The following is an 8,844-nucleotide window of genomic DNA, read 5'->3' as shown; positions in this document are numbered from 1 at the left end:
TTTGAAATACTTGATGAGAGCTTAATATTGTTATGAGTATGAAGTTGATGTAAAACTTTAGTTGACGGATGACGCAACCTAGCATGCCAAATATAAGGAGAAGCAACCCATTGAGGAAAAAGCAGAATGAAAATTGACAGAAGATATAAGATACAAGTTATTATGCATTTTTCCTACAACTAATAACTTATTTGTCTTCAATCTTCTTATCTCAAAACCATAAGGATCAAAAGTAATAGAGCAAAGATTGTCTTTTGTAAGTCTAGCTACTGATAGAAGATTGTGTTTCATGGCTGGAACATGTAAACATTGACAAGTTTAAAACTAATACTAGGAGTTTGAATTGTAGAGATACCAGTAAGACATATGGACAAGGTCTTACCATTTATAATTTGAACTTTGTCCTTGCCTTTGTAGTCATAAGCGTTATGAAGCAGATTCCTGTCACCAGTCATATGAGTAGTAGCCCCACTATCAGAAATCCAAATTGTATGTGATGAAGAAGGATCATCATTTGTAGCATTAAAACTTGCAAAAGCTTGTTGAGTACTGCCAGAAGTATGTGCATCACCAGTAGAAAGATGCCTTGTAGCCTCAGTGTTTGCAAAATGAGCTTGAGAAGTATTTGAAGTACCACTTGGACAATGATATCTAAAAAGCATCTGGTAGCTAAATGACCTTCTTTTTTGCAAATTTGACAAAACATTTGATTGTAAACCAATCTTTTTGCACCATCAACATTATTTGAACTTGACCCACTATTATAATTTGTTGAATTAGAACTGGACCCATGTTGATAGTTGCTTTGCTTAAAATTTCCTCCACTTTTCTTGGACTGATTATTACTACGAGACCCATTTTTGACATAGAAAGCAGTAGCAGTTTGATCATCAAACACATTTGTAGAACTTTGTTGTCTGTCAGCTAAAAACTGTTCATGAGAAAGCAATTTGGCTTTAATTTCTCCAAAAGTGAAAGGCTTCTCCCTATTTTATGAATAAATCACAAAAATATCATTATCACTGCCTAAACCATTCATTACAAACATCATTAAATCCTCATCACCAACCTTTTCTCCAATTGCTGCTAAAGAATCAGATATGAATTTAATTTTTTGAAGATAAACAACTATTGACTGATTCCCCTTTTTAATACCATGTAATTGTGTTCTTAACATGTTCTTCCTAGTAAAAAATTGAGTTCTAAAGCTAGTTTCAAGATAATCCCAAATTTCTTTAGCGGAAGTAAGACCAAGAACATCACCACTTACAGTAGGAGTAAAAGTGTCTTTAAGACAAGTAAAAATAAATCTATCTAGTCATCTCCAAGATACCCATTCCGGGTTTGCTATTTCAACACCATCTACTACAATCCTTTTTGAAGGTTCAATGATTTCATCACTTACATAACCATATAAATCCGTAGAAAATAAGACCCTTTCAAATTGATCATGACAAAGAAGGTAATTGGAGCCATCAAGTTTCATTGAAACGAAATTAGTGATATTTGTAAAGGGTAAAGAAGTACCATTAACAGCAGAAGTCGACACTGCAGAAGAAGAACTTCGAGTTTTTGCAAGATCTGATTGTAAATAGTTGTTGATGTGATGACGATTTTCTGAATTTCTGATATGAAAGTTGCTGGTATTGTTGTTGTTGTTGTTGTAAGTTCTTGATCTTGTAGTTACCATAAAAGATTCAAGAACCCTGAAAAATTTGGGAATTTTTTTTGATAGTTATTACCCAGATTGATCAAGCTAAAAAAAATATTTCAGAAAAATCGTTTAAACTTTGAAGGATTGGTGTTAGGTCGATAACCTAACTGATACCATGAGAAATCTATATTTTGATTATCAGTATTGTAAGACTTGAATCAATGAAAACAAGAATGAAAAATATCAGAAGAAAGTATTATTACAATGCTTGAAGAAGATGAGTCTCTGTCTAACTCAGACAACTAATTATAAAAAACAGTTATACACAGACTTCTAAAACAGACATAACTGTCAATTCTGTGTAACTGACAGGATTAAAGTCAATATAATTTGACTATACTTATTAATTTCCTCCTCCATCGACTAACAAAATACAACTTTGGAATAGCAGACATTTAAAATGTGGTGATATGACTTACGACTCATGTTCAATGTCTACTCAAAAACAGAGGGAGTTTTTCTATAGTCGGACTAAAATGCACAATCCCAATTTTAAACAAACCTCACATCTTGCACACCATACATTTTGGATGGTCAATTTATCAAACAAAAATCAAGATAAACTTGAATTACAATGAGATGTACGCAACTACGCATGTTGGTTATGCAAATCGTGCGTCAAGCCTAGCCCAGACCGTGCCGTTGACTAACCCTAATTGATCATTGACCATTTACTTTTTAATCATTTTTCTAAAACTGAAATTCATATCATTCAAAGCGGTTGTCACTTAGTAATTTTGTCTTTTTCTTGCATTAAGACCTCACTTTTAGATGGTTTTACCTGTTTTCTATCCCCATTTTCTCTGATTTCCATCCCAACCACATAAACCAGATTTTGTATAACTCTTTTTAAATTAAGTAAACAAAACTCACTCTCATATTTTTCTTAATTAAGATGAGGTCGGAAAACCCCGAAGAAAACCAATTGATTATAATGAAAACCCAATCATATTTTCCCTTAGCATCTCGATTTTAATTCATAAAAACTGTTTGCAATATACGGTGTCTAGAATCATTAGATTGATTGGACACTTAAGCATTTATGCATAAATGTTGAGCAATCATCAGGAACAAAAAAGTACTAGTAGAAAATTCACAAATTAAAAACGATGGTAGACATCACACATAAAATATAAGGGTAAGTTTTGTTTACCCAAATTAAAAATAGTTATATAAAATTTAGTTTTTGTAGTTAGATGGGATTTAGGGAAAGTAAGACTCCACCTAAGTGCACCTCCTCTTAACCGGGGTGCAAATTCCTCCCTTACTGATTGGTTGTGTATTAACCATAGTCATTATCTTATTAATTGAATTTTTAGATTAAAATTGGAAATATAACCCATACTAATCATGATGTGGATGTATATATGGGTAACCTTCGACCTAATTAGCGATAATATCAAATATGTTTGAGCAAATTACAGGTATAATATTATCAGTTTGAACAATGATGCCACCCAAAAGAAATAACAGAGAAAGTACTGAGAGAAACATTTAAAATTCAGTTCTATAATGGATTTTTAACTTTTAATAGAGAGAAAATGTTAAAGAAAGAGACGTCCAAAAAACTAATTGTTTGAGCAAAAGAAAAAAAGAGAGCATCTTTTTCCCCATCTTTGCGGATTCCAAGTTTCCAACGTGATATCTATTTAGTAATTTTACAATACTTTAGTGTGAGTTAAACAAATAACTAGAGTTAATGTATAACAAATTAGCAAGGGAGGAATGTGCACCCCGAGTTAAGAGGGGGTGCACTTAGATGGACTCGAAAAATAGGGTGAGAAATAGGTAAAACCTTTAAGAAACTTCAAAATGGATGTTATTGTTTTTGTTTAAATCTTCCACCCATTAAGAAGCTTAGAGTCACCCCCGGACATACGAGGATAAAAATTGCAAATGGTGCAGCTAAAGGAATTAAATACTTGCACGCAATGCACCTGAATTTTACATCTAAAGTAAAAAAATAAATAAACTGTTGACAGTGGGATTTGAACCCACGCCCTTTCGGGCCAGCGCCTTAGACCAACTCGGCCATTATTGTTCAGAGAGCTGGAAGATAACAAAATATCAATAAATCCAGAAATGATGTAACAGGAATCAGCCGACTTAGGCACTTAGCTCAAGGGTAGAGGGCGAGACTTTTAATTCCCTTGGTCAGCGTTTTGACTTTTAATCTAACATGAAGACAACGGACAAGTTATTAGCCTACGATTTGGCGTTATATGGTGGTCCCGCTACTAATCTAACTGCTAAATTAGCCATCTCATAGGATTTATAAGGTTGTCCATGCTGACGTGGATGACCAATCTAGCAGCTAGATATCTAGCCTATAGGACTAAGCCTTACTATCAATACCAACAATCTATAATATACATGTACCTGATAAGCTGTATCACAAGATAATCCAGGCATATTTCAACTTGCGAATTCCTTGCCAATCACCAACTGGTCTGGTGGTTGGTATGCTCCCTCCCACTACTGAGGTAAGGATTCGAACTCTATAATTACTGAAGTCCTATGGAATTTGGATGTAGTCTAGGCACCACTAGTCTAGGGCATTAAAAAGAAAACTTGCGAATTACAGTGCACATTAGTCATCTTCCAAACCCCAAGCTCGACCAACCAACTCAATATTAAATATACTAAGTACCAGTAGGAAACAAATCTCTTTGAAGTAACCAAAATATAAATTTCATTACAAATTTGGTGATGTTATATGTCCCAGTACCAGTAGTGATGCTGAAGGCATACTGCAGCCACTAAGTTTAAGTTTCAAGAACTTGCAGCTGCCACCAGGAATTTTTCCAAGCTCGACCAACAAACTCAGCAATAATTTACCAAGTCTACTATAATTCTTTGAGTGATTGCGACACAGCAAATCAACAATACAAACTAAAAAACTAAAACTGAAAATAGATTGTAAGCTCCTATAACTGCACCTGAAATTGCATAGCAGAGTCAAGTAATGGAGACCACCGCTGTCAGTTTTATCGCAGTGTGGTTAATGATGATGGAGTGTAAATTCGTCGTCTATATATCTACGCGGGTTCAAATCCAGATACATGCCGGGAAGCACAAAGGCAGGATTTTGCTCGCTCAACTGTCAGCGAAAAGAAGTTATATAAGTACCAGGACTGGTGGCATTCGCCTTCACAAATTCACCTGAACTGAGTGAGACTATACTTCCAACAAATCAACCAAAACATGAAATGAAAGAAATCCAGGAAAAAATATTACCTGAACTGAAGGAATCTGTGTGGAAATCTTACCTTATGGTGATGAATTGCAGTGGTTTTGTGAGTGTATTTGGAGTTTTTCAGCGGGGATTTGAGTGGTGGCAAGGTTGTGTTCCTTATCAAGTCCAGGCAGCATCACATGGTGTGGTGTCCTTTTGATATTCTTTACTCACCACTTCGGGAAAGAAACAAAATTATTGGCTCTTTACACCATAGAAATTCTTATGCAGCACAACAACAAAAAGAAAAACATCAGTAAAAATAAAAAAATCCGACCTACCGGATTCGAACCAGTGACCTAAGGATTGTCTGCTACAACTACAGTCCTCCGCTCTACCAACTGAGCTAAGGCCGGTTTTACTCATTTCCCATGAAAATAGTTTAAATAATATTCAGTTATTTTCTTGAAGGTCAATCCGCCGAATTGTTAACCGAAGTGGTGTTGGGTCAAATATCACTGACTTTGAGATAATTTATAAGCTACTGGGGCTTAACCCGTGCCTTAATGGCACGGGCATAAATTTTCCTTGAGTTATGCATTTTTCGACATATAAATATTAAATATAATGTTTATTGACATCATCTTTACGCTTCCTAACATTGCAAAAGTAAAAGGAAAACATATAGATATTTTTATTCTTAACTCCATAAATCCATTTTTAGCATCTTCCGCCTTGATATTTTCCTACATCATACCTCTTCTTTCTTCAGTTGTATCCCCAAGCCATAAAATTATTTCAGAATAAACTTTTACATATTTTTTCTCCCTCAAAAAATATTATTTGGTTATGTTTTTCAGTTCACAAAGATATCTTATCGATCATTTGAAATGGTATTACCTTTCTGCATCTTCCTTATAAAGTTATGTTTTTTAATTTACAAAGATATCTTATCGATCATTTGAAATGGTATTACCTTTTTGCATCTTCCTCATTTTAGTGAAGGATGTTAGGATCTTCATGGACCATAGGAACTTACTATGGGACCGACCACATAGCACCAATGTTGTCCCTACTTGACCACCTTGGGAAAAGAAGTGTGCGGTTTTAATCTAAAATGCCTAGGTGCTTCGTAAGGAGATGCCCAAGATTATTAAGCTCCACATGTACTCCTATTTCTTCCATGTGGGACTATCTCTAGATATACATATGTGGTTTATCGCTCCACATACTCCAACAGTCTCCACCTTTGCGAGATTAAACCACTTCACCAGTTCAATCATACTCCACCATATGATTACCATCTGTATATGCTACCCATCGATCATGATTATTGTCATTATGCGGCCTGAAATCCTACTCCACTTTGAGTTAATGAGAATTTAAACACTAAATCCACCTTGAGAATTTTCTTGTCCACCCCTAGAACCCTGCTCCACTTGAAAGTTAATGTGTAAAACACTAACTCCACCTTGAGCGTCAGTTCAACCTTGAACATTACCTTTCCAAGCTAGAACCCTGCTCCACTTGAGTTGATGGGTGAGACACTAACTCCACCTTGAGCGCCAGTTCAACTTTAAGCCTTTCCTGCTCCACCTTGAGTCTGACTCCACTTGCGCCCTAAACCGGGTGACATCCACAACTACTTATACGTTCAGACAGTAGCCCCAACCATAGGTTTTGATACCAATTTTTAGGATCTTCACGGACCATCGGACACTACTCGGGGTCCGACCACATAACCCCGAACCCCACTTGACCACCTTGGTATAAGAGGTGTGGGGTTCTAAACTAAAAGTCCTTGATTATATGTATGGAGATGCCCAAGCTTCTTAATCCCCACGTGCATTACTCTGTATTCCATGAGGGACTATCCCTAACTATATATACATATGTGGTTTATCACGCCACATACTCTAACAACCGAGTGGAACCAAAACATTAAACTATGTAAGCTGTAATAAAATTACAACACCTGAACTCATTCATCTCAAGAAGAATAATTGTATAGATACTAACAATGTTCGGATCCTTGTTACTTTTTTCCCCTTTAAGAATAGTCTGAAAAGAGTAAAACTCAGAATTGACTCAACAGTACATATTGTATTGTATGTTCTTACTATTTCAATGACATAATAAAAAGCTGATTCATTCACTTAAGCTATTATATTTTAAAATGTTAAGTCATTTCCGATGGCAACCATTTTACTCAATACGATGTAGTTTAAGTAATTAAAAATTCCCAGATATATTACGTACTTAATTCAACTTGGCAGGAAGGGTTCAACAAACGGAATATAGGTAGTGACTTGTCCTTTCGTAACATTTTGGCCTTTTCGACATAGTTATATCCAGAGTTGGTAAAAAGCACTGTATTTATGCGTTCTCGGGCCAGAGTAATCTTAGGATGGTCTACCTCCCAGAAAACTGTTGATGGAGGACCGCATTAGTGTTAGTTGAAAATCCCATATTGTCGGATAACCGCATGACTAAGTGAGGACAATATTGGCAGAGGACCAGGTCCTTCAAATGGTATCGGAGTCGAGGATTACCTGTCGTGGGTGAAAGAGCATGCTTGACGGATTGTATCGGGAAAGGGTCTCATGAGTGAGAAAAAGTGCCAGAGTTAATATTGGACATATTACGAATCCGAGGAGGGCTCCAAATTAAGTTGATGGTATTATAGTACTCCGACTCGGTAGGTAGGATTTATCAAATAGAATATAGATAATAGTTTGTTCTTTCCTAACACCGAGACCTTTTCAGCATAACTGGCTTCACAGATGGCGAAAAAACTCTACAGTTAAGCATGCTTGGTATTGAGTAATCCCGGGATGGGTGACCTCCTGAGAAGTTGCTACTGGATGACCGCAGTGGTGACCATTGAAAACCATATACTGTCAGATGACCGCAGTAGCTAAGCGAGCCCATTATCGGTAGAGGGTCATGCCATTACATTCTAAAAAATTACGCTTCCAGATGTGAGGTTATTTGTTGCAAAAAAAAAAAATAACAAAACCATGTTAAGTATTTAACCTAATAACAATACGGTCTACTAACAATAAACACATAGTTAAACCATTTATAAAGAAATACGTGAGACGACGCAAAATTCTGTGTCTCCAATTTTAGCAAATAAATTATGAGCAATTAATAAAAAAATATTTATAAAGTTTAAGTTGAACAGACCACGACCGTAGATTTGTTTTTGGCACAATATGATTATAAGATGGCTGATAAATATGATTACAATTTCGTCAGTTTCAAAATTCTAGTTACACGGGAAATTATGTGTCACCAGTTTTAACAAATAAATTATGAGCAATTAGTAAAAAAAACATTTATAAAGTTTAAGTTGGACAAACTATGACCGTAGTTTTGTCTCCCCTCATAGTTAAATTTCGGTCATTCTTTATCTAGCCTAACTTAGCCAAGCTTTGTTTAGAAAACAAAGATTATGTGAATATTAACCCTTGTCATTCTTTTTATTGGCTATATATAAAGTGACAATTATTCTCCGTATTTTTTACTTGTTATATGCTTACTTTTGGAGAATTGGTAGGTTGACCGAAATATTTTTCTCGAAGAAACCACCAAGTGAAACATGTAGTGGGACCAACCGAAAACCTTTGCTACCCCAATGGTAGATCCATTATCCTACCATCGTTGAATTTTTCTCGGGTTATTTTTCGGAACAAATTGTGATCAGATTATACAATTATTTTTTATTATAATTTTCACATTAAAAAAGTCAACCACAACTTCCATAATAATGTTACTTGTGTCCTAACGGCATAGAATAAGCATTTACCAACTACCACACTGAACCTTCACTTCCTTCATCGCCACCAGAACCACCCATTACCACTACCTTTTCCACCATCATCACCGGCTTAGTGCACCACCACTTACAAACACCACCACGGTTATCCCTAATGTCTATTGATATGATTAT

At 35.6% G+C, this 8,844-nt stretch overlaps 1 long non-coding RNA gene and 1 other non-coding gene across 2 annotated transcripts; both read right to left on the bottom strand.

The window, feature by feature from the left end:
- Positions 1–4,389: 4,389 nt before the first annotated feature.
- On the bottom strand, positions 4,390–5,070 carry LOC113293713. The gene is made up of 2 exons (XR_003332494.1): positions 4,952–5,070; positions 4,390–4,814 (listed from the first exon to the last, which is right to left on the bottom strand). It is a non-coding gene; the product is annotated as an uncharacterized LOC113293713 (long non-coding RNA).
- A 150-nt stretch (positions 5,071–5,220) lies between these two features.
- On the bottom strand, positions 5,221–5,305 carry TRNAY-GUA. Its single transcript is given in 2 exon segments — positions 5,221–5,256; positions 5,269–5,305. It is a non-coding gene; the product is annotated as a tRNA-Tyr (tRNA).
- Positions 5,306–8,844: the final 3,539 nt, after the last annotated feature.

Source organism: Papaver somniferum, chromosome 7, assembly GCF_003573695.1.
Source record: "Papaver somniferum cultivar HN1 chromosome 7, ASM357369v1, whole genome shotgun sequence".
Taxonomy (NCBI): domain Eukaryota; kingdom Viridiplantae; phylum Streptophyta; class Magnoliopsida; order Ranunculales; family Papaveraceae; genus Papaver; species Papaver somniferum.
The sequence above is the reverse complement of the archived record's forward strand: the minus strand, read 5'-3'. Positions and strand labels throughout refer to the sequence as shown.